The following is a 26,275-nucleotide window of genomic DNA, read 5'->3' on the forward strand; positions in this document are numbered from 1 at the left end:
TTTATTTACTTGGGCATGTTATTTAATTATAATATGGTATAGTAGAAAGATCAAGATTTAGGTGCGTCTAACCATTTTAACAAATATACCTAATTTCTCCGAGTCTCAGTCATCTCTGCTGCAAAATGGGAAGATGCTGTTTCTCGAGCACTGAAAAAGCAGGGACTTAAAATATTATGTGCAAAACACGCAGGCACAAAATCTGAACTGTGACTTTTTTCTTCTATTCTGATTATAGGCTGATTCATTTCACATCCAGGTTATTTCATAGCTAGCCCAAAAGAATTTCCTTTCCACAATTATTGATAATCAACCAAACAATTAGTATGTGAGCAATTATTACTATTGTAATTGCCTTTTCATTTGTCTCCCTCACTAAGCTATATCCTTCTCGAGGGAAAGGTCTGTGTCTTGTTCATGATATAATCTCATTCCCTAGTATAATGCCTGGCACACAGCAGGTCTAGAATTACTACTGTGCTAACCATGGAGGCAGCAACAAAAAGAAGTGTAAGGCAGTGCTGTCAAGAACCCAAGATTTTGCACAGGTCTCACTTAGGAGAGCAAAAGCTGCAAAACGACTTAGGACATAAATGATGTGAAATAAACTTGAATATTTCCTTCACAGTCAAGGATGCTGCTAATGAGCATGAATCTCAACATCGTTATAATACAGAATGAGAGTCACTGGGTGGGCTTTCAATATTCTAGATAAAACCCAGATAACAAAGGAAAATATCCTATGTAAGTTTACTTTATTATTTGCCTCTTTTCTCCAAAAAATAAATGAAGGAAACAGAAGGAAGAAAATAAATCCAAAGAATCAATATCCATGCTAAATTAAGACACAGTTGGGAGTCTTCTTCCTGGTTGGTTAATCATCATGAAAATGGCATTGCTTATCAGATTTTCGGTCTGACTGACATCTGCCTCAGTTTCTATGTTCACTTTCTCTGATTTCCTCCAACTGTCCGCTCTGATTATCATCACCATAGATAGGTAATACTTTACAGAGTAAAATGCTGTGTCACAGTGAATCGTAACAAACTTCTGCAGTAAATATTATCAACCACATTTTACAAATGAAGAAACTGAGGTTCCAGATTTCAAGTGGCAGAGCAAGGAGTAAGGCTTAGTTCTTCCTCGTTTGCATCCTTGTCTCCTTCTTTCCTTCCTCTTTTCATTAAGCATGCATTTATTTAGCCCCAGCTGAATGACACTAAGTACTAGGGACACACCATCCAGTGACACAGAGTCTAGCCCTATCTGGCTCCAAACGCAGCACCCTTTCTACTGTACCACCACTGCCTCCCATTCTAAATAAGCCTTTTAACCGCTGTCACTCTGCCCCTGACCACACCTCCTAGACCCTCGGCCTTTAGCTGGGCCACAGCAGAGTTGCTTCAGAAAATCTTGCCTTTAGGCTATTTCCCTCAGCTTCACCTATTGCCAAACGTGGGGTACCTGCCAAAAAATCTAACACCTTGTCTAAAGAGAGGTTGTGCCCACCCCACCAATGATCCCAGTAAGCCCCAATCAGAATATAGTCAATGTCCTCCATATGGTCCTCAGGGAGCCCACCCAGACTTGCTAACCCCAGGAGTAATGCTGCTCTATAGAGGTAGAGAACACAGCCTGAGCCAGAACCCACAGCCATGATCTCATTGAATTCTCCCAACCATTGGGGAAGCAGGCAGTATCTCAGTTTATAGATGAGGAAGTTGAGGCTCCAAGAGAGAACCAGCACATATCCAAGGTCACACAGTGATCCATGACCAAGTTGACACTGAACTGAAATCTACTCTGACTCCAAAGTCAAATTCCCAACCCTAAGTAAATTAAACTATCATCTGAAGAAAAATGAAAGTCAGGGAATGCGTTGAATGTGAGGAGTACATGAAGGCATTTCCAAGACTGCCCCCTTGCACCCCACTACTTCTGCAAAGCTAATTTCAAATCTTTGAGCTGGAAGGTAACTTCTAGAACAAACGGCCCAATGGTCTCATTTTCCAGGTTAGGAAATGAAGACAGGGAGAGCAAGTAAGGTGGTTAGTCACCCAGTCAGATGGTGACAAAGTTCAGGGTTAATTCCAGGTCTCATGACTCTCTTGGTTAAGTTCTCTGATCAGCAAGTCAAACAGCCTTGACTCACCTGAGCCTGAGAGAATTGAAACATCACAGGCAAAATATTGCTTTCTTGGTGGAATATTTACTTCTTTGAATCAACTACGTAGACAGGGTCCATTTCCTAAGACCTCCCCAGTTCTCAGTGTCATTTGGCCTGAGATTCTCCTGAGTTCCATCAGGTCTTGAAGCCTCTAGGAGCCACAGGAGTCCCATCTTCGTACCGTGGGTGATGAAGACGGAGGTCACAGCAAACCCCAGCACCTCGCACTCTTTCTCCTGTCTGACCAGCATTCCCAGAATCACTTTACAGCAGGGGCCAAAGATCAAAAATTTTATGGGCGCTTGGGGAATTATTCCTCCCCATCCCATCTGCCCTTTCATCTGCACACCCACTGCCCCGGAATAGCAAACAGCTCATCTCTCCTAAGCTGTTTCTCGAAAGACTTCACAGCAGGAAAACAGAGGCTAGAAATATTTCAAAAGCTTGGCCACAGCTGTCTGCAGGAGCCCATTTGAAAGCCTTCGTGCAGAAAATCTCCTTCTTTCTTTAAAGCGCCAGCCACTGGTTTTGCTCAGCTCAGAAGATTGCAGCATCACCGTCAGCCTTCGGGCCTCCTGCCCACCTGGGTCTGTCCAAGGCGACGTTGCAGCCCCTCTGCTTAATGGCAGAAATCCCATGGAGGAATAGGGGCTTCTACACCTTCGTGGCCAAGTACATTTGGTCTGAGAGGGATTCCCACTCCAGCCTTGAGAGGGCTTCACCTGTTGCATCTCATCCTTTCAGGGGTGGTCATGGCAGAAGCTCAGGCTTCTCTCTCACCCATGCGTGTCCTGGTGCCCCATTGCTCTGGTTCTTTCTGGGCCACTGATGCATTTGCAGCCCCCGAGGATAAACCAGAGAAGCAGCAGCCTCTCTGTAGAGGGGGAAGGGAAGGACTTTCTGTTTGATCCCTTGATGGGTAAATTTCCCAAGTTAAAGAATAAAGTCATGGTTGATGGATGAAAAATCACCTGTTGGGTACAATGTATATTATATGGGTGACAGGCACACTAAAAGCCTAGACTTCACCACTATGTAATTCATCCGTGTAACCAAAAACAACTTATATTCCTAAAGATACTATAACATTTTTTTAAAAAGAATAAAATCAGAGCAGTACCTTCCTTAGACCTGGGAATAAAGGGCCCCTGCCCTGGATCCACGCTGGCCCTTCTCCAGCCATTCTTCTTCCCATGAAGTGAGGAGGGTGCAAGCTGGGGACTTACACACTTGGAGCCCACACCTCCCTTTCTAGACTATGCTCCAACACGCAGGATCCCAGAAATCCCTGCTCAAATGCTCCTGAGCCTGCTTCCCGGCCTGTGTGGGCGTCATCCCTTGGTCTATCCTCTCCAGGCCAGGCAGTACCAATATGGCACCCCTAGGTCCAAGGGGTAGCCAAAGGATGGCTGTGAGCAGCAATTTTGTGAGGTTGCGTGGTCACAGCTTGGGTGTGTGAGGCCTGCCAAGGTGTGAGGCCCAGCCAGGGTAGGAAGAGGAGTGAGCTGACCAGGGACCCCGAGTCTGGAATCAGCCTTTCCTAGGCCACCTGATGCCAGTGCAGAGTGGAGAAATCCAAGTTATGAAGGCATCCTTGTCAGGGTAGAAGGATAAAAAAAGAGTTCAAACAGTTTTGGTGTGTTTTTTGTTTCTGAGACAGTCTCACTCTGTTGCCCAGGCTGGAGTGCAGTGGCGCGATCTCTGCTCACTGTGGCCTCCACCTCCCGGGTTCAAGTGATTCTCCTGTCTCAGCCTCCGGAGTAGCTGGGATTACAGGCGTGCACCACCACACCTGGCTAAACTTTGTATTTTTTAGTAGAGACGGGTTTCACCATCTCGGCCAGGCTGATCTCAAACTCCTGACCTCAGTTGATCTACCCTCCTCAGCCTCTCAAAGTGCTGAGATTACAGGCATGAACTTAGAACAGCTTTGTAGCTTGGTTTGTAACTTTCCAATAGTCAAACACATGGTATGTGGAATTTTTTCCTCATCTTGTTCCCTGATCTCACAAATGTTAGGGGTGGGCCTGAGGCAGGATTCATCCCGGAGTAAACAAGGATCAAGCTCATTTTATTTATTCATCGATTCAATTAGAACTTAGTCCCTGGCATGTGCTAAGCATCGTGCCAGGGACTAGGTACCCTGTGGTGAACTAGGTGATTACAGTTTGTCCAGGAGGGGAGGCAGTGGCCATTGAATGAGAAAAGCCAGAGGGATGGGACAGGTTAGCGGCAGGTCAGTGCCAGGGACGAGACTGCAGTAGGGAGCAGTGATGTTCCAGTGGGCACTCAAAGCCTGACTCTCATGTTCAGATCAAATTCAACTACTAATTCCTAGAGACCTATAATTAGCAACTAAAGTAAATTAATTCAAAAATCCCATATTGTCTATTTAGCCTGGCACTGTGCTAAGCCTTGGGAGACCAAAGACAACAAGCTCTACTTTGACAGTGTCAATTCTAGAGACACATGAATACGGATACAATGAATGCAGGGTCAAGAGCAGGGAAACAGCAGCAGTGCAAGCGAGGAGTATGTGAGAACACAGAGGGAGACACGATTATTCCCTCTAGGCATTTAGGAGTGACTTTATACCAGAGATAACACTGCAACTGAGTTTTTCAGGATAAAGTAGGGTTTTCAAAGAACACAGGAACATGGAAAGACATTCCTGGTTGAGAGAAGGTCTGTGCAAAGGCACTGAGACAAGCCACTTTGTTGAGTGCAAGGGGATGACAAGTGACCCCACACAACCTCAACAATGGACATGTAAGGATGTCGGGACAAGCTACAGAGGGATGCTGGGACCCAATTTTGGCAGGCCTTGTCTACCAGCCTCAAGATTCTGATGGTTCTGGAGGAACAGGGAAATGTTTTGCGAGAATCACTTTGTTCGGTTTTTAGGGCTAGCAGGAATCAAGGCATTTATGGTAAAAATACCTCTCTACAGACTCCACCTGTGACTCCCTAAAGCCCAAGCTCCCATGCCAGCTTCCAGTTACCAGAGGCACTGGAAGAAATTGACAGCAAAGAGAGCAGAAAAGGGCTATGTTAATCATTTAGCCAAAAGACTGTGAGGCAGAAAAACTAGATTTTAGACTTGGCAATCCTGAATTTTGATCTAAACTGCAAAGAGAATCATTTGTTTCCAACTCCTTCCTCCTGACCACCTTGTAATAGTCAAGGATCATTGGTTATAAGCAGCAGACAGCAACACTGACTATCTCAAGCAGAACTGGCATTTATCGCATGGCTACACAGCAGCTCACAGAATTTAGGCGAAGGCTGAAGAGGCAGACTCCTGATTGAAATTGCAGGGCAAGTGCATCTGATGATCTAGTTTGGATCACTTTCTTAGTCCTTTCCTAGGGGAAGACAGGTCACTCTGATAAGCAGACTTATGAAATTCTCCAACTGGGAAGCAAAGCATTCTCAAAGTAAAGAGAGGGCAGGGACTCAGGCTCTCTTGTTCACTAAGTATCCCCAGTGCCTTTGCCGGACATCTAGAACATGCCCAGTAAATATATACTGCCTGCAGGAAGTCATGTAGCAAAAATAACAGCTGTCCATACCACCTTCACTGGATCCCTCTTGCACACCACTGATGTATCTGCCCTCCTAGGATACTGGGGGAGTGTCAGGACACTGAGCACACCCCCAAATGTTTGGGGAACTTGTAAATCCATCCTCAGCTCCTCCTCAGCCCAACTGATATCCTTGTGCCAAATTTCAACTGTCCCAGGGTACTTCCCCTGGAATTTCTTAAAGCTGATTATAATTTCCTGTTGGATGGGATGCTTGAGATTTTTGGCTTTCATTTCTTCCGGAAGTTATTTTTCAAGATCTTTTCTCTCCCCAGGTTCTGGCACCATAAGCCTTCTTGCCTTCCTGTTGTTGGCCTTGCTGAGGAGGTGGGGGAAGGGGTGGTGATTATTTAAGTTTTTGGTGATTTTTGCAGTCTTTTCCCATCCAAGGCACTCTGCAAGGCATTCTCAATGGGCAGTGTTCCCTTCATTGTGAGGTACCTTCCCAGAGGTCAAGGCCACTGACAAAGCAAAGTTTGTCCTCAGATTTCAGTACATGCACTCCAAAGTACATGTGAAAGCTGCTGTCATCCAAGGGAGAGTTAGCTCCTTTGTCTCAGGCATTAGATTTGAGAGCGAGAGAGAGAGAAGAGAAAGAGAAGAAAGAGAGGGAAATAAAGAGAAAGAAAAGAGGAAATTACCTGCTTGGCATGAAATTGCTACTTTTCTAATCAAACTGGCCCAGCTCTGTTTATGGTTCAACATCAATATTCATTCCTCATAAAACTGAAGGTTTATGGTACCTAAAAGAAACATTGAAAAATGCATGCATCCTATAACTCCTGAAGTATGTTGACTAGATGTTTTCCATATGGGTAATAGGAATATTTTGTGGAGGCACTAGGCCAGGCTGCGTCAATGGGCTGAGCAGCTTTGGGGGACTTCCCCGTTCTCCTGTCAGGTTTAAGTTGTGGGCTTTTCAGTGGTAGAACCCCCCCTTTCCCACACATAGGCTTAAAACTCTTAAAAAATTCTCAGGGCTCCCAGTATAAAACCCAGACTCTGGACCATGACTCTCCAGGCTACCCGCTCTGCATACCTGCTCCTCACTTTGCCTGCCCACACTAGCCTCCTCCCCATCCCCAAGCTCTGCCCAGTGGGAGGACACCTGTGCTTGCTGTCCCCTGCCTGGTATGTTTTGCCCCTTGCTTGTCATCTGTGATCTCTTCTTCTTCCTTCAGGTCACAACTAAAACATCGTCTCCTCAAAAACCGATTCCTTCTCCCCAGTTACTCCCCACCAGATCACCCTATTTGTTTCCCTCGCCGGACTTTACCTAAAGATGTCATGTGTGTGCATTTGTCTTTGTGTCTCCTCGGTGGGGCGTGAGCACCACGGCAGAGCCACCTGCCCCATCTATTTCCTGCTTCATCTCTGTGCCTGGCACTTTTTAGCGGTTTAGTGGATGTTTCCTGATCAAGACAGCTTGTCGGGTCAAGTTGATCATCTTGTCCATCCAGAGAGAAATTCTGTTCATTTGGCTCTCCTGCTCAGTTTTTTAGCACCAGTGCATGGAGCCTTTTAACCCTGGGGCCCCTGTTTCTGGAGGTGACAGAGACTAACTCATGGTCCTCCACTCCAGCCCAATCTCATTCCTGGCAGTGTGATTCTGCCTGCCCTAGGACCCACATTTTCCTCCTCTCTCAAAAAGGAAATATTATTGCTTCTCTAGAAGCACCCCCCAGGTGATCTGCTGAGCATGGTGTCAGTGACATCTTAGAAAGCCATCCTTAAGGCTTCCAAGAAGTGTAATGAGGGAAGCCTGACTGAACCCTGTGTGTCCATGTATTAACTCAATGCCCCAGAAAAGGCATTGAAACCCCCTAAGCCTCAGTTTCTTCATCTGTAAGATGGGCACAATAACACAAGGCTCCCAAGAGACCAAGAATTTGAAGACGAACTGTTTCTCCCTGTGAAGAGTTAGAAGATGGATGGCACTGTGATCAGGAAAGGAAGGGCCAATCCTCTGCTTCATATGAGCATCTGTATCCTCCAAACCCCCTTCCCATATGCACACTAGAAACATAAAACTTTAGAGCAGAAGGGACTTTGGCAGCCATCTAAAGATGACTTTTTTTTTAGTTTTCCATTTTTAATTGTGGTAAAATAAATATAACGTACAATTTACCATGTTAGATTTCTAAGTGTACAGTTCAATGGCATTGAGCACATTCACATCAGTTATACAACCATCACCACCATCTATCTCCAGAACTCTTTTCAGTTTACAAAACTGAAATTCTAGACCCATTAAGTAACAACTCCCCATTCTCCTTCTCTGCATTTCCTGGCAGCCACTATTCTGTCTCTATGAATTTTACTACTCTATGTACCTCATGTAAGTGGAATCGTAACAGTATTTGTCTTTTTATGACTGGCTTATTTCACTTAGCGTAACATCCTCAGGTCCATTTACATTGTAATAAGTGTCAGAACTTAAGGCTGAATATTCCATTGTATGCATATATGCCACATTTATCCATTCACGTGACTATGAACACACAGGTTGCATCTACCCTTTGTCTATTGTGAATAATGCTATGAACATGGATGTAGAGATATCTCTTTGAGACCCTGCTTTCAATTCCTTGGGGTATATGCCCAGAAATCTAATTGCTAGATCATATGGTAATCCTATGTTTAATTTTTGGAGGAATCACCATACTGGTTTACAAAGCAACTGGACTTTACATTCCCACCAACACAAGAGTTCCAATTTCTCCACATCCTTGCCAATACTTGCTATTTTCTGGGTTTGACAGTAGCCATCCTAATGGGTACAAAGTGACACCTATTGTGGTTTTGATTTGTATCTCCCTAATAATAATTAGTGCTATATTTCACATCTTTTCGTGTGCTTACTGGACATTTATATGTCTTCTTTGGAGAAATGTATATTCACGTCCATTGCCTATTTTAAATTAGATTTTGGGATGTTTTTTCCTGTGGAATTGTAGTTCTTTATATATTCTGGATATTAACTTTTTACTGAACATAAGGCTTGCAAACAGTGTTTCATATTCCACAGGTTGCCTTTTCATTCTGTTTTGTCATTAGACGCACAGAAATGTTTAATTTTTATGTAGTTCAATGTGTATTTTTTCTTTTGTTACCAATGCTTTTGGAGTCGCATCTAATGCCATGAAGATTTTCCCCTGTGTTTTCTTCTAAGAGTTTTATAGTTTTAGCTCTTGCGTTTAGGTCTTTGATCCATTTTGAGTTAATTTTTGAATAATGTATAAGGCAAGGATACAACTTTACTCTTTTGCACATGATGAAGATGACTTTTGATAGAAAACTGAGCCCAGAACAGGGAAGCAGTCTGCTCAAAGTAAAGGAGCTAAATAGGGACACAGCAGGGGGAAAACCCAAGCTTCCTGTGCCTTAGTCATACGTATTCTCTACTCTTCTAGGAAGTAGACACTCTAGGAGAATGTGACCCTGGGCTTTACTGTTCTGTCTCATCAGAAACAACTGGGGAAACAAAATGGGATATTGGAGCTGATGGGTTTCCCTCCAGTGAGGTCAGCCAGTCCAAAGTACAGACCACTGTGCCAGGAGCAGACAACGGGCTTTTCTTAGGTAACAGCATTCTTCTTCAGGACACCTGTGACCACGTGTGAACAGCATCCACAGAAAATCCCCAATGGTCATAAAGTCTCTGATGTGCCCATCCAACTTTTTCTGCAAAAACGCTGGCTCTGTGTTCAGCCGCATGGCAATTTGGTAGAATGAAGCTTTCATTCACTGATAGGAGCAGGGAAATGTTAGTGGCCATCCACATCTTCACGCTTTGCGCCCAGAGACCAATAAACTTGAGACAATGTATTCTGAAGCATTATCTTGAGTTAATAAAGGAAGGTTTTGGGTTTGATAAACCTATTGGGCTAAGGCAGGGACTGGCAAATCACAGCCCACTGGCCAATTTTTTTTCCCCCCTTTTTTGAAACAATCTCATTCTGTCACCCAGGCTGGAGTGCAATGGTGCAATCTTGGCTTGCTGCAACCTCTGCCTCCTGGGTTTAAGCGATTCTCGTGCCTCAGCCTCCCGAGTAGCTGAGATTATAGGCACACACCACCACGCCTGGCTCATTTTTTGTATTTTTAGTAGAAACGGGGCTTCACCATGTTGCCTAGGCTGGTCTCGAACTCCTGAGCTCAGGCGATCTGCCCGCCTGAGTGCTAGGATTACAAGTGTGAGCCACTGCACCTGGCCAAATAGTTTTATTGGAACAGAGTCATGCTTGTTTATGTATTGTTTATGGCTGCTTTCTCCCTTCAGTGGCAGAGCTGAGTAATTGTGACAGATGTATGGCCCACAAAGCCTAAACTAATTACTGTCTGACCCTCTACAAAAACTGGTTTGCCAACCCCTAGACTAGGGTAACAAGAAAAAGTTGAATGGATGCATCAGAGACTTTGTGACCACTGGGGCTGGCTGGAGTGTCATCTTTACCACAGCAGGAAATGCACTAGTGGCAACTAAAGGAACGTTCTAGCTATTCTGTACTCTCAAACTCCTTCCCTAGTCTCAGCCCAGAGGAGAACTTATTTCTAAGCTGTTGTTGTAAAGTCTCTGAGCACAGAGAAGAGGGTGAGAGCCCCATGGAAGCCAGATCCCAGCCTGTACCACATTCATTGGCCACACTATCAACACATATGAGGGTCAGGGTATAAAGACAAAATGGCAACTTATAAGGGTCTAACCACATGAGATGGAACGTGAGTTGCTGCCTGACATGGTCATTAGCTTCAGCTTTCTTACACGTGTAATTAATAACTCATCACTCTCAAAATTGATATTAATCAGTTTTCACTTCAGTGGGGTTGTGGGCAATTCCCAAACTTCTCAGGCTGATTTAATAGAAATTGCCAGAAAGACAAAGGTCCAAATAAATCTCAGCTGTGCCACTGTGAGCTGGCCTTAGAATAGTGACCCGATTCTGCTCACTTTGATTTCCTCATCCATAAACAGGAGAACAGTTCCTAAAGCTGCTGTGAGAATTCAATATAAGAAGGGACAAAAAACTTCTGGTACCTTCTGCAATGCTACTTTCCTTTCCTTAGTCTACCTGATACCAAACACCAACAGTAGCTTCCCCTCTGGAGACCGAGCCTCCAAAGCCGCGTATCTTGGTGTTTCCTTCTCTTCTCCCCTCACACTCATTGGCTGCAGCACAAACAGCAGGCTCCAGTGGGCTCCAAACATGAACAGACAATTGTCTAATGTGTAAGGAATTTTCAAAATACAACTAGTCATTTTTTTCTTTGGGTGAAATGTCTATTCTTTGGAAGATGCCATAGGCTTAGCCCACTGGAGAAGCTCAGCTCCAGGAAGTATGTCCTGAAGCTTTAGGTCATTCCCACCTCTAAGGATCCCTGGAGAAGAGGCCATTTTCAACACTAACCAGCTCTTCTCCAGGGCTGACTCAAACTCCTAGCTTGGTCTCAGAACTGACTGCTTTCCCGAGGCTCACAGACAGCATCTGAGAGCACTAGAATGGCACAGCTCCCAGCTTCTGTTTCCTGATCCCACTTTCATCAGCCATTTCTACAAGTCCGGATGCTGAGGCCTTCAGATGAATTCACAAGAGTATTTACCACAGTGTTGTTTATTATAGCAAAATACTGCTGGACATTTATACGCTAGGTACTGGATACATCAATCATGCCCCTACACAGATATTAAGATGTGTGTTAGACCTGCATTCATGGAAGACATTTGCCATACATTTAAGTAAAAACAGCAGCCTTCAAAAATCCTGTGAATATGTTTATTTTTATAAAATACAAATATTTACTCACATGTGTATATGGGCATAGCGAAAAATGTGAAAATGTAAGAATAGTAGTTTCCTAATGTTATAGATGGATTGTTTATGTATTTGTGTGTTTTCTTAAGTATGTAAGACTTACATTTCAAAATTTCTTTTGTAATAGGAAAAATGTATAATGCTACCTCCCATTTGAGGGGAAAAGAGACCAGGTGGTCTCCTTCAACATAGATATATAAACACAGAGAGAAAATAGACCCTGCCCACCAGGGGGTCCTGCCCACCAGGGTTCCTGCCCACCAGGGGGTGTGCTTTGTCATACAAGGAGAGTGACAGCAAAAGAGCTAGATGATGAGACTCCAGGTTTTGATTCATTCATTCTTTTCATTATGTTCAAGAATTGTGAGTTTATAGCATCAGACTTGTGGAATACACAAGCTAGAAGGCCCTGCAAAAACCAACAGCACTCAGGTTTTCAAATGGCTGGAGCAGTTGCATGGCTTGCTGGGGTCACAGAGCCAGCCCAGGACTCTTCTTCTCACTCTTGATGGTCTCCTGTCCTGGTCCTTCAACCTTTATCTTTCAAGGACTCTGACTTTGGCCCAACCTCCTGCACCCCCGGCTTCTACTTGGCCTCTTTCTTGTAGCCATCCATACCCTGGAGAAACAAATATGAGTCGATTGTGGGCCACAGGGGACCTGCTGTTACCAAAAGGAAAGGAACTCTGACTGGGACGTAGGAGATCCATGTTCTGCTTTATGGGCTAAGCCCTGCCTGGTGACCTAACGCTGCCTGAACCCCAGCTTGTTTGTAACAGCAATTAACCAAAACCATTCGACCCAACAAGACCATGGCGAGGATCCAAGCAAATGATATCACTGTGCTTCAAATGAAGTCACATTCTATGACTGTGAGGTATGTTGAGTGTGGTTATTCAATGGATCTTCTCAATATAGTCTAACGTACTTTTTTTTTTTTTGCCAACAACAAAAAAAGCCACTCATGCCAGATGCTGAAGACTTTAAAGCTACGAGAAGAACTATCAATGAACTTTAAGTGTAGAAATTACAACTGATGGAAAGAAAAGCAATCATCAATACAAATTTTACAGCATCTTGAATCTGAAAACATCCTAAGAGCAGTATCTTCCTTGATAAAGGCTGTGTGTGTATACATATATATATATTTACATGAACTATATGTATATGTGTGTGTGTGTGTATTTACATGAACTACCCTTCTCAGAGCTCCTAGAGTGGTTTTTCTGGGTCTGTTATAACCTTTATCACATTCTTGCTTATGTTGTAGTGATATAGAGCAAAAATGTAAATAAGACCTGGCGCTTTCCCTCAAGTGAGGAAGCAGTTTGATATAGACATCTCAGGGTAAGATTAGGTTACTGTGGAAGCTCATAGTGGAGGAATTAATGTAGAATTGGAGACATCAAGGGAGGCTTACTGGAAGGCGTGGTGTCTGAGTTTCAAACTGCAGGTTAGACTGAGCACACATGAAGAGAAGTTAGAGGATCCAGAATTCAGATATTTTACTATTCAAACTGAGGCTTTCTAGTAACCGAAAGGTTGGGATACATTCTCGAAGCAGAAAACAGCATAAATTATAGCCTGCAAGACTCAGCTACCCTTGGGTGCTGTATTTCATGGGCTTTTCACAACTGCTTTCATTTCAGATCCCTCGACTCACACTCTGCCTCACCTTTGAGGTCCAGCGTGTACTAGGGTAACTTGGGAGCATTTTCTCTTACAGAAACAAGAATTGCAGCTCAGGTGGTGGTACACATGCTCAGTTCCTGCCACACCCCTTAAGATGAGTCATCCTGTCTGGACATGAAGAAAGGTCCCTGGGGCTCTACATGCCCAAAAGGTACCACTAAGGGCATGTCAGAGGCAGCCGGGCAGGTGCTGACATCTGAGGTGCCTGGCCTGACCTGGAGCTGGCACCTCAACCCTCCTTTCTCCTTTGCACTTCTGTGCCACCGTGGGAAAGTGTATCAGCCAGTGCCCATCCATCGTGGGACATGTGTCCAACATCAAAGCCTCACTGCCCTTCACTGACACAACTTGACGCATTCTGAGGTTATCAGGGATTTGCTAGCCTGTCAGAGCCAGGGAATGGGCAGGCTCTCTGGGGAGGATGTGCCATCCAGGAGGGACGTCATTTTGATGTACCTGGAAAGATGAGACATAACTGCCAGGTCTTCAGAAAGGCACTCCCATCCCCACCCCACCCCATCACACACAAGGACCCATTTCAAAAAAAAAGCCATGGGGAAGAGGGAGCTAAGAAGTGGAATTTATATTCACAACCTAAAACTCTTGACAGCTGCAGACCCTCACCAATTCTGCCAATACTGCCTCCTCACCAATTCATTTGACAGCCGTGAGGTGGCATCGAACTTCCAGGGTGTGCAAGCGTAGTATTTTGGGTCAGGCAACCCTGGGCTGGAGTCCTGCTCAGCAACCAATCTGTGCCAGGTTCCAAATGAGAGAAATAGTACCCACCTCAGGGGACTGTCACAAAGTTAATGCAGATAAGGCATTTAAGGCCACCTAATACAGGGTCTGGCACAGAGCAAGCCTGCCACATATGGTAGTTATTATTCTCATAAAATTATAAGTTGCTGGGGAATTCTGCTAATAAATTATTGACTACTAAGATTAGGGATTTTTTAAGTTATAGTTCTGCCTTCTGTTCTTTAAAACTACCTTTGATGTAAACAGGAATTCTAACAATCTCGAAGCTCAGGTACATGGTTAAATAGGTAACGTATGCATTTCTGCACATTCATGTTTCGGTTTTATTTTCTAAACCCTCCAAACAAACAAACCCATCAAACCTCTCTAAGCTATTATGATGTCCTCCCCTCAAAAATAAAACATTAAAATTTTTATTAAAAAGAGATTCATTTTCCTTTCGGGCCACAGAGTGACCCAGCTAGCATCATTGCAAGAGATCACATATGCAGTAACTGAAATGACAGATGCTGTCAATGAAACTGAAGAGGCCTCAGGAGTATTGTTGTGGTTTGGCTAAATGATGATCAGATGAAATACCGTTGGTTGAGTCTTACCAAGGATGTCTTCGCATTAGAGCTATTTGCAAAAAAGCGACATGAAGTCAGCGTGGGCTTGCTGTTTTTCTCATGCATGTTTTTCATTTTGATATTATATCATGAACAGCTGTAAGGATAATGTTAATCGTCCCTTCTGGAAACATTAATCACAAGGGTTTATTTATTATTTGGTTTAAGTATTTAAAAGTTAAAACATTTCCAAACTGTCACTATTGAAATATTTCTAATATTGCAAAACAGCAATTATTTCGGAGAGGCTATTCTTAAGATTTCCACTTCAGAAAGAAAATAATCTATGTTCTGTGGGTTTGGTTGAGACTGAAAGGTACCTTGGGAATGGTACTTTTTTTCCTTGTGAACTAAAAATTGGGGCATATAAAAATGGAGCTACAAACTTGGCGATTGGATGGATGATTGACTTCGGAGTTACTGATAAGATAGAAGCTCTATAGGTTTTGCAACACTAGAAGAGTAATGCCTTATAGTCACATACGGCTTTGCAAAGTATATTCTGTTTTTAATCTCAACTTCCCAGTTGTCCTATAAATTAAGCATTTGTAGTACTATAAATTCATTGATACAGAAACTAATAGTTTTTATGGCTTGCACAAGATCAGCCGGTTACAATTTTTTTTTTTTTTTTTTTTTTTTTTTTGAGGCAGAGTTTTGCTCGTTGCCCAGGCTGGAGTGCAATGGCGTCGCCTCAGATCACTGTAACCTCTGCCTCTCGGATTCAAGTGATTCTCCTGTGTCAGCCTCCCAAGTAGCTGGGACTGCAGGCATGTGCCACTACACCTGGCTAATTTTTGTATTTTTAATAGAGATGGGATTTCATCATGTTGACCAGGTTGGTCTCAAACTCCTGACCTCAGGTGATCCACCCACCTTGGCCTCCCAAAGTGCTGGGATTACAGGCATGAGCTACCGCGCCCAGCCCAGCCAGTTAATTTTTGTAAAAAATAATTGATATGCCAGATATTGTGCTGTGTTAGGCAGAGCTTCCACTAAGCCAGACTGTATGAGTTAGGAAGAAGGCAGGCCCAGGCCTCTTGGCGTGGCAAGCGGGGAACAGGCTACATTTCAGCACTCTCACCCCCAATATCCAGGCAGTTCTGTGCAGAGCATAGGCTGTCCAACCACATAAGAAAAGCCCAGTGGAATAGAAGCCCAGCTTGGGAATACAGCAATAGACCAAAAAGGGCAGTCTTAGACCTTAGCAGTTCATAATCACCCCATCAAAAAAAAAAAAAAAAAAAATCCCAAAGAACAGAGACACACCCATTTTGGATACCATGGCCAATGCTGTCTCTCCTATGTCTCTCTTTCTGATTGTGTGTGTTTGGGTGCGGGTGGGGAGTTATTGTTTATGTGTGCGTGTTTGTGGCTTATACAACTGAAATTTATTTTCTTACTGTTCTGGAGGCTGGAAGTCCAAGACCACGGTGATGGTTGGTTGTGTTCTTCTCAGGGCCTCTCCCCTTGGCTTCTAGATAGTTGTCTTCTGGTGTCTTCACATCGTCTTTCCTCTGTCTCTTGCCCTAATTGTCTCCTTTATTTTTGAATTTTTAACTTTTGTTTTATAATTGACACATAATAATTTTATGTATTTCGGGGCTGCAGTGTGAAATTTCAATACATGCGGACATCGTATAATGATTCAAATCAGAGTAGTATGTCCATCACTTAAAAGTGGTAACTTTTAAGACCCTCTCTTCTAGCTATCAGTCTAGGCTTCTCTCGATTCTGTGGGTTGAGGGGGTTTTCTCTGCTTCCCCCCAAGTTCTGGTGAATTTAGGGTGGTATTCTGGTCTTTGAACAGTTTCTAGTGGTACTTTTGTTGGAGGTGGGAGACTGATGGTATTCTACCATTTTGCTGATATCATCCTCTGATTATATTTTGAAATTTGAGTTTCTCATTTATAGTTCAATGAATGAAACCCAACTAGACTGTGAATGTGCAGCAAAGTCTCATTACCACTGCCCAGCTCTTCTTGGTACTCCAGGCCAAGTATCGCCTTTGCTACTTGAAAATGCACCATAGAAGGCAGCTCTCAGTTTCTCAGTTCCAAAGAATCCCTCATCAAATCTTCCTTTCCTCCACAGTAAACTAAAACATGTAGAAAGTGTGAAAAAACAATCTCCTCATCCCATATGGACTTAATAAGAAATTATTTCACGTAAATCTTAAGAGACACATATGGCAAAACAGCCATCACCGTGGTCTTGGACTTCCAGCCTCCAGAACAATAAGAAAATAAATTTCAGTTGCATAAGCCGCAACTTGTAAAATTTCTCACTACAGAGCAATACTTTCAGAAAATGGAATTTTTTAACGAACGATTTGACTGGACTTCCTAACTGTATCTTTAAAAATGAGATCCCTGGGTGCTGAGAGGCTAGGGTTTTCCCCGAGACACAATAAGGAAATGTAAGAATGCTGAAAGAATTCAAGGCATGACTTGTGGAAACTGGGTTGGGACCATCTCAAAGGAACAATAAAGGATGTTCTGTCCCCAATGACTGTGCTTCTCCTAGTTTGGATTGCTTTGAAGTTCAAATCGGGGGTTGTCCTTGGCAGGGATCCATTGCATGTACCATTGTTCCCCCCTCCCTGATCACAAGGATGGAGTTATTTGCTCCCCTGCAGCCTAGGAAGAAAGTCACCCCTCCTTCAATGGCACCCTGGTGCTTTGATCTGAGACAGGGTGGCCAGCAAAGCTGGATTTCCAAACTCCAGAGACCCCATTTAGAAGGTGTTTCCATGCTCCCACTACTTGAAGTGCCTTCTCTTCACTTGCTCTGGAAGGCCTGTTCTGCCTCACGTGTGGCCTTAAAGTGAAACCAAGTGATAGATGTGAATGGTTCTCAAGTCCAATACAAATGTGTTCAAATGCACACTCACCTATTTGGTCACTGGCTCTAACTGGTCCATGGACAGGCTGGAGGTCAGCAAGGTGTGAAGGAAAGAGCCGGGGCCTTAGAGCCAACCTGATTCATCACCTCCCAGAGTCAAGGCCTTGGAAAAGATACCAGTTCTCTGGAGCCTCAGTTTCCTCCAAGGTAGAAGAGAGAAGATAGCACCTTTTTTTTTTTTTTTTTTTAAATAACAAAGCCTGCCCTGCATGGTCCTTAGAAGGTTTAAGATCATGACTGTCAGGGTCCAGCCACTTCCCAGCTCAACAATATTAACTATGGTTATCATCGTCTCAGCTCTTGCTCTGGGATTTTTCTGGCAATTTTCTAGTATCTAGGACTGGTTTCTATCAAGAAACAAAGGATTTCCTGTCTGCCCCTTCATTCTCACCACTGAGCTTCCTCCACAGAGGAGACTTCAGGAACAGGGCCCTTTCTTGGCGCTTTCTTTGTCCCTCCATGTGGTCAGACAGCTCGGGTGCCACCGCAGAGGCAGGTGTCTGGAGTGCGACAGACACAAGCAGAGCAAGTTTCCTCCTTGATCTGAACAACATTCCTCCCACATTTCCCCCCTCCCCACAACCCGCCCTTTTTTCTTGTTTTTTGTTTTTATCTGCAAAGCTGTGAACAGGTTGATTGGTTTGTCTGTTTTTCTAAAGTACGAGTCTTTAGGGCTGCAGGGGCTGAAAAGGCCTGTTAAGGAGTGTGTGGCCTGAGACAGGCTGCCCCTCTCTGCAGCTGGGCATGGTCTACACAGGCAGCCTGAGCCCCGCTGAGGGCCCTGCACACAAACCCACACTCACACATGAGCTGAGGCTCACTTCGAATTCTTTGACCTCGGTCTTCGCCACCATCTTGCAGTTTGCTGTCCAGGTCTGAGCCCTTCTGTAGGACCCCACCTCTCTCTCTCTCTCTCTCCTTCACACTGGCTTATGCACACTCTCCTCTCCTTGGTTCTTCCTCTCCTTTTCCTCCTCACAGCTCTCTGCCTTCTGCTTTTCCTTAGGTCTTTTCTAGGCTCTGTGTCTTCTCTGGGCCTCAGTTTTGCCCTGGCCAAGCCTTTTCCCTGCCCCCAACCCCTTGTTCTCCTACACAATCAAAATTCCAATCCCCTCAAGCTTGGGGCAGTGAGGAGGGGGATGCAGTCCTGAGATCCAAAGCAATTAGGGGGCCCCTTTGGCGTCCAAGAAAGTGCCAATAGCTCAGCTTAAAGCAGGCCTTGGTCTCCAGGCTCCCCCTTTCCCCCTCCTCCCCACCCCTCAGCACTATCAATTAGAAGCAATGCTGAGCTAAATACCACTGTTCAGGGGACAAGGCTAACTGGAAATCATTAGCTTTTTACCTTTTTTTTTTTTTCATAAATCATGGTCCAAATAACCAAATAATGAATCTCTCGTTAAGCAGCATAATCAATCTTCATAACCCACGTAAATACACTCTGGAAAGATTGCCTTTTACTGCTGTTGAAAACCTCAGTTTCATCAAATAAAGGAACAAATTGCCATTCAGGAAATTATTCTTGGGCTAAAATATGCAATCAACACTTAGCTTCCCACCTGCACAGTCCTAGCATGCACGTGGGGTAATGACATTTGACATGGGGCTTGTTACACTCCTGACCCAGGAGAAAGGTTTTCATATTTTTAATTTGTAATGTCTGGCAAGATTCCCAAAGTAATTTTCAATTAAAGTCCCTGGTACTTGTCAAGCTCAAAGACATTGCCCAAAAGACGGAATAACTTCATTAGAGGGAGACACATTCACTTCGTCAAGTATTTCAGCGGAGTGTGCAAATACTATGCTTTTTCTTGTCCAAACTCTATGACTGAACAAAAAAGTCATTTTCTCTCTCTTATCCTCCAAATGGACACAAACTTAAGGGTAAGACACTGTCTATTTCATAATCTGTCAGTGTTATCCCTATCATTTTGAGGGGTGTCTGCTCTTTCTTCCCTATTTTAGCCATATTTGTTCATTCCCTTAGCTGACTCTGCCTTCCCCAGATGGTTTAGAAGTAGGCATTTGACCCAGAGTCAGCCAGAGTTCTCCAAAATGTTTCACACTGGATTTAGGAGTATTCATCTCTGCTATGTTGCTGTTAATATTGATTGAGAACTTCCCTGGAAGAAAATCTCTGGAAGGAATAAAGGCTTTATGCAGGGTAGAATCTGGAGTAGAGAGCTCTGAGCACATTTGAATCCTTGTTTTCAGAAACAAGGATCCAAAAATCAGCTTTAGAAAGTCAGAAAGTCAGCTTTACACTGCCCTTTTCACAGCAAGTTATGTGAACCAATACTTGTCTCTTATTTAAGTTTATGCAGATAGATTTTCTGTAATTGCTACAAGTATCCTAATATATAAGCAATGCCAAAATAAGGATGTGTCAGAGTAAAACATTGTAAATATTTAAAAAGATATTCTAGGTATTTTGTTTTACTGATTCAATCAACAACAATATGTCTTCTGGGGGCCAGACAATTGAGGTACAAAGATAATATGGTTATAGACTCAAGGGGCTCACAGATTGGTAAGAAATACAGAAACATTAGTCCCATTATTATAGCATAAGTTCATAGGATCATATAAAATGCAATGAGTGATTAGCTGCACCTAGGGCATTCTGGAGGGCTTCATGTAAGACAGAATTTGCTAAGTCTTAGGGTAAATACAATCGCAATAGGTACAAAATGGTGTAAGATGTTTCAGGTGTACAGAGCATGTGCTAAGTATCAGAGGCCCAGACACACGTGGCATTTCTTCGGAGCATCCAATATTTCAATGTGGATATAGCTCTGGTACCTGGAGGAGAGGAGAAAGGTGATAAGAGATGAACAAGAGAAGGTAGATTGGGAGCAGATGATTGAGAGCATCAGGAAAAGTAGCTAATGCATGCTGGGCTTAATACCTAGGTGATGGGTTCATAGGTGCAGCAAACGACCGTGGCACATACTTACTTATGCAACAAACCTGCACATACTGCACATGTATCCCAGAACTTTAAAAAAAAAGTTAAGTCATCTCTTGGCAAGAAGCCACAAACAGGTCTCTGTTTTAGAATTTACATTTTAAGAGTAGTCAAGCAAGTGAATGGATTATAGAAAAATGACTAGACTAGAAACAAGATGGCCAATGAAGAGATTCTTGTTGTAATCCAATCAAACATTGAGAAGGGCATGAAATAGGGCTGTGGACATGGCAATGAATGAGAAATAATGCATTTGAAAAAGATTTCAGAGGCAGAATCACCAGAACGTGGCCATAATAGAAAGGGCAGAGTGGCAAGTAGAGAACAGTGAGGAGAGTCTCCGAATTTCTAGCTTGAGTGGCTGAGTGGGTAGTGATGCTGATAATTGGAAAGAGTAATATGGGAAAGAAAACAAATCTGGGTGTAAAATTAGGAGTCAGGAAATTGGGTCTGATCTAAGATCTTCCATCAACCAAGTACCTGGCCTTGGATGCATTGGTTAACTCAAGTTTTCTTAACTCTCAATTGAAAAGACTAGGAAACTTCATCCCTATGTTCCTTTGTAACTTGAACAGTCCGTGGATCAGAAGACAGTATGAACAAGACAGGTCTGACAAAGTCTAAGAATCAAAAGCACAAAGTTAAGCAGGGTGTGACTGAAAGCCCTGAAATGAGCTGCAAACTCATGGGCAAACGGTCCCATTTATCTTGCTGCACCCAGAGGCAATACCCCAGAGTAAAGGGCACCTGGGTTTTGGGACAGTGTGCTGTGTCTTCCTAGGAGCACGCATCATAGAATTTCATATTTCCGTTCCTTATAGCTTGAAGGTTTGTAAGGAACCACCCTCCTCTGTAGATCTCATGTATGCCTAAGATGGTGATGCAGAGAACTGGGGAAACAAGACCCTATTTGGTAAAGGACGGTGGAACAATTGACTATCCACGGGGGAAAACGCAAAATTAACTCCACACCTTACACCAGATACAAAACCAATTTCAGATGGACCAAGGACCTGACTGTGAAAAGCAAGACTTTTAGGATCAAATATAGAGTATCTTTATAACCTTAGGACAGGGATAGACTTTAACAATTTAAATAATTTTAGACTTATAGAGGGGTTGCAAAAATGGTACAAAGAGTTTCTTTGTATTCTTCACCTGCTTCCTTTTAAGGTAACATCTTATGTGGTGCCGTTGTATAATTATCAAAACTAAGAACATTGGTACAATACTATTATCTATAGACTTTATTAGATTAAGAATTTGAAGACATACAAAAAATCCTCTAAACATAAAAATGATAAATTCAACCATATTAAAACTAAGAATTTCCATGTGAAGGATACCATAAAGAAAGGTAAAAGAAAGGCAGGAAGACCATTTAAGCCCCTGAGTTTGAGACCAGCCTAGGCAACACAGCAGGACTTTGACTCTACAAAAAGTTATTTAAAAAAAATTAGCCAGGCATGGTGTCTTCTTCCTGTAGTCCTATCTACTCTGGAGGCTAAAGCACCAGGATCAAATGAACCCAGGAGTTCGAGGCTGCAGTTAACTGTGATCGCACCACTGTACTCCAGCCTGAGCAACAGAATGAGATCCTGTCTCAAAAATAATTTAAGGTAAAAGAGAAAAAACAAATTGAATGTGAATATTTGCAACACATATAAGAAATGAAGGTTTGAATGAGAACAAAAGAAGGGGAAGAAGAACTCCTACAAATTAATAAGAAAGCCAACAACCCAAAAAAAAACATGCAGAAGATACAAATAGGCATTTCACAGAAAGAGGGATCTATGTGAATAGCCAATAAACATAAGATTGATTAACCTAATAAATGTCAGGAAAGTGCAAACTAAGACCTGGAGATAACAACAGCAAGTCATTGAGAAGATGTACATCAAAATACATAGCTGGGGAGAGTGTAAATTGATACCACCCCTTTAGAAGGATGTGGTATCAGCAGGTAAAGTTGGCCAATCCTGTGCCAGACCGTTGTCCTGAAAGTGAGGTTTGTGAGTTCACAGCATTGCTGTCCCTTCCAGGACTCCTGCCAAACTGAACCAGAATCTGCATATTAATGAGATCCCCAGCTGATCCATAGAGACACTAAAGTTTGAGAAGCCCTGGTCTAGAGAAATGCTTGCTCACATACAGCAGGAGATGTGTAAGAGCATGTTCATGGCCCTGTGCACAATGACTAAAAAGCAAGAATAGCACAAATGCCCACTGACTGTAAATGTGTAAATAAATTGTATATAGTTACACAATGGAGTATCATCCAGCCCTGAAAATGAGTCAATTCCTCTTGGGTGTTATAAGGATGAACCACAGCAACAAAATACCACGGAAAGTAAAAAGCCATGAAGGATCACATGCAGCATGCTACCATTGTAATATAGTGCAAACACAGGGAAAACAAAATAACATTGTTCAAGAATCCATCCACAAAGTTTTTTTCTCAAATGGGAAGACAGTTATCAATAAAACACCAGACATTGCTGACTCTGGCGGCAAAGTGCAGGGGTGAAGAGGTGCTACGTGCAACGGCTGTGGGCAGTCAAGCTCTTGGGTAGCAGAGGCAAGCTCACAGGTGTTTGATTATTGTGCTTGTCAATGTATATATTAATATTATTTCTATTCTCATGGTATAATATTACTTAATTTAAAAATCATTAAAAAATAAAAAAACTCCCAATGTTCCAGCATTCACAGCAGCCAAAATTATTGATTTGGGCATTAAGCGCTTTGAGTCTAACACAAAGGGGAAGAGGAAGAGATGAAACAAAGAGTAAACTAGTGGTAATAACAGTGAAGGCAGAGACACATTGTTAGAGACACAGAACTGCTGTGAAAGGGCTGAGAGCCTAGGCCATCGACACAAGGCCAGGGTCCACCAATAGAGCAAAAGTCAGTGTGAGGCTCAAAAGGATGGCCCTACATTTGGGAATAATTAGATGACACAGGGTGAAAGAGTCACGTAATGACACACAGTAGGAGAATAAGGCATGTGTAGTGAGAGCAGAGATTCTCAAACTTGGTAGCCCATTGGAATCATTTGGGGTAGTTTTAAAAAATTCAGCCTCCTAGGTTCTACCCCAGAGATTCAAATTTAATTGATATGGGATGCAAATTTAATTGATATGGGATGTTATATTGGGAGTTTTAAAAGCCCCCTCAGATGATTCTAATGTGCCACAAATTTCCTTATTATTTTTAAGACAGCACCTTTCAAAAGCACCTATGTAGGGTTACATAGTTAGTAGGTCATAATGCCTGAGGTGAGTCCCTAAAAGTGTGGGATACAACCTGAATAGATTGCATAAGCAAGCACGAAAACACAGAACAGAATAGCAGTAGGTGTGCCAGCCCAGGACATGAGGACACAATGCAGTTATTAAGGTGTCCCCAGGAGTAACAACATCCCCCTTTTGATCAATAGCTATTTAACAAGAGGATTTCCCAGCAGTGGCACTACTGACTTTTTGGGCCACATAATTTTTTATTGTGGGGGCAATCCTATGCATGGTCAGATGTTTAGAAGAATCCCTGGGCCCTCACCCACTGGACACCTATAGTACCTTCCCAGCTGTGACAACCCAAAATGTCTCCAGACACCGACAGATCTGTTGCCCAAGCAGGCATCCAATTGGATTATGGTACCATCTCCCCTTGCAGGCTGAGCTCATCTTCAGATGTGTTATTTTTCTTGCAGCCCCTCACACTCAGAGGCCAGGAGAGCAGGGGGAGGGGATAAAAACCACAGTATCCTCCCTAAGCTAGTGAGTCACAATTAGTGTCCCCTAAGCTAGTGAGAAGGGACTGGTTGATTGTGATAGGCTGGCCCAGGCCCTTCTCAGTAAGACCTAGGGGGTGGTTTGGCCATAGTTTGAGGGCTTTCATTTGGGAGATAGTAATGCCTCTTTGCCTTCAGTTTGGGGCCTTGGTGACTATTTCTAAAGAAACAAGGAAAGTACATCTCAATATCCTGTTAGCAAGGTAGTTTTTAAAGTATGTTCAAGGTCCTTACACCAGGCAAGTTTGAGCAGGGGCATTGCACAAGTTAGCCTGATATATTAACCTGTCTGCAAAGGAGTCTGTGTGCTTCTAATTGTTGTAAAATAAACACAGGACTCTGAACTTGGGGGTGGCTGGGCTTTGTCAGGACCCAGGCTGATCTTACCCATGTTGCCCTCAGCTCTGAAAAATTAGCAGAAGGCCTAGAATATGAAACTTTGCCTTTAGCAGAAAAACACAGTAAATTTCCATTTGAAGACCTTTCCCAAATTCAATAGCAAAACTATTTATTGTGTTGCCTGGGAACAGCAGAGAAGCTGGGTCCCTTGGCCTCTAACTTCTTCTGTTTTCACATTCATCCACAGATGAAACAATTCCCATTGACAGGAAGGCTGTAGGCAATGGCAAATATGAAGAGAGTTCAGGAGAAGTGAGGTGCATTGGCAAAAGGAGGGAGAAGTCGGCGCAAGCCAGAGCATCTGGGGTTGGGGGAACTGCTGGGGTGAAGGTATGAGCTGGGCTCTGGAGGACCAGTGAGAGTTGGAAGGGATGAGCAGAGTAAAGGAGGCATTCTGGGGAAGGCTGGGGGAGCTTTGTTTCAAAACTTCAGTTGCTCCAAAAATGTCCACTGTAGGTAGTTGGGTTTTTTTTTTTTTTTTTTTTTGATCCAAGATCCAGTTAAGATGCACATATTGTATTGGGTTCTCACATCTCTTAACTCTCCATTAATCTAGATCAGCCTCCTCATCTGGCAGGCATTTCTAAGAGAACTTAAGTTTAACTGGTAGAAGTCTGGGCCTATTGGATGAATACGGTTAAGAGATGTCAAGTGACAAGGCGGCTATTCAGATATATTGGAGAACCTGCTGGGGTATCTGAAAGGCTCTAAATCCTAAGTCAGCATCCACCTTGCAGAAGAGTTTTAGAACGTGTAGAACAAAAAGAACATAGAGATCATCTGGTCTAACGCCTTGAATTTACAAAAGAGCAGCCTTTGGAACAAGATGGGAAGTCAATGATTTTACAGATGAGAAAACAGATTCCTGGAGACAACACAACCTGCATATTAGCACTTCCCTAAAAGAAGGCAGAGCCTGTATTAAAACCTTTTCATCTCCTTAGCTCCATCTCCCGACTCCCATCGAGAGCTCTCCTCAGGCACCGTGGTGGATTCAGGCACCATGCAGGGAGAAAATATGAGTCCCTGCCACGGCTTCACAGCAGGACCAACATGGCGGATGGGGACTCAGAAGAAACTCACTCCCTTCGGGGCCAAGCCGGGTGGATAACAGCCGATGAGGCTGCTGCAGCTGCCTGAGGGCTCCCATGAGGACCAAGGGCTGCGCCAGAAAAGCTTCTGAGGCGTCCCACATACCAGGCCATATACACATGGCCTGCAGTTTCTGTTGGCAGGCTGCACTACTCCAAATCTCAGATAATTGACTTTGGACAGAGATTTATGTGGATTTTTTTTTTTTCTCTTGCCCAGAAAGGCAATCAGGTCCCAAGGAAAGAAGAGCTCCAGTCAGCTGCAGACCATACAATCCTTATTGGCCTCAAAGAACAGAACATTTCTCAGAAATATCACTGGGGGCCTGGCCACAGCAATATCACAAAGCAGGCTCCTCCACTGTCTTTCATGCCTTTTTTCTATCTGGCCTCTCTTTGCAAATGCCTGCCACTGCCCAAGATATCCAGAGTTTGTCTTCCGCCAGGGCCTCTCCAAGGAGAGTGACAAAGCTACTAAATGATCTTTCGCTTTTCTC

The sequence above is a fragment of the Macaca nemestrina genome, chromosome 7, assembly GCF_043159975.1.
Source record: "Macaca nemestrina isolate mMacNem1 chromosome 7, mMacNem.hap1, whole genome shotgun sequence".
Classification (NCBI taxonomy): Eukaryota; Metazoa; Chordata; class Mammalia; order Primates; family Cercopithecidae; genus Macaca; species Macaca nemestrina.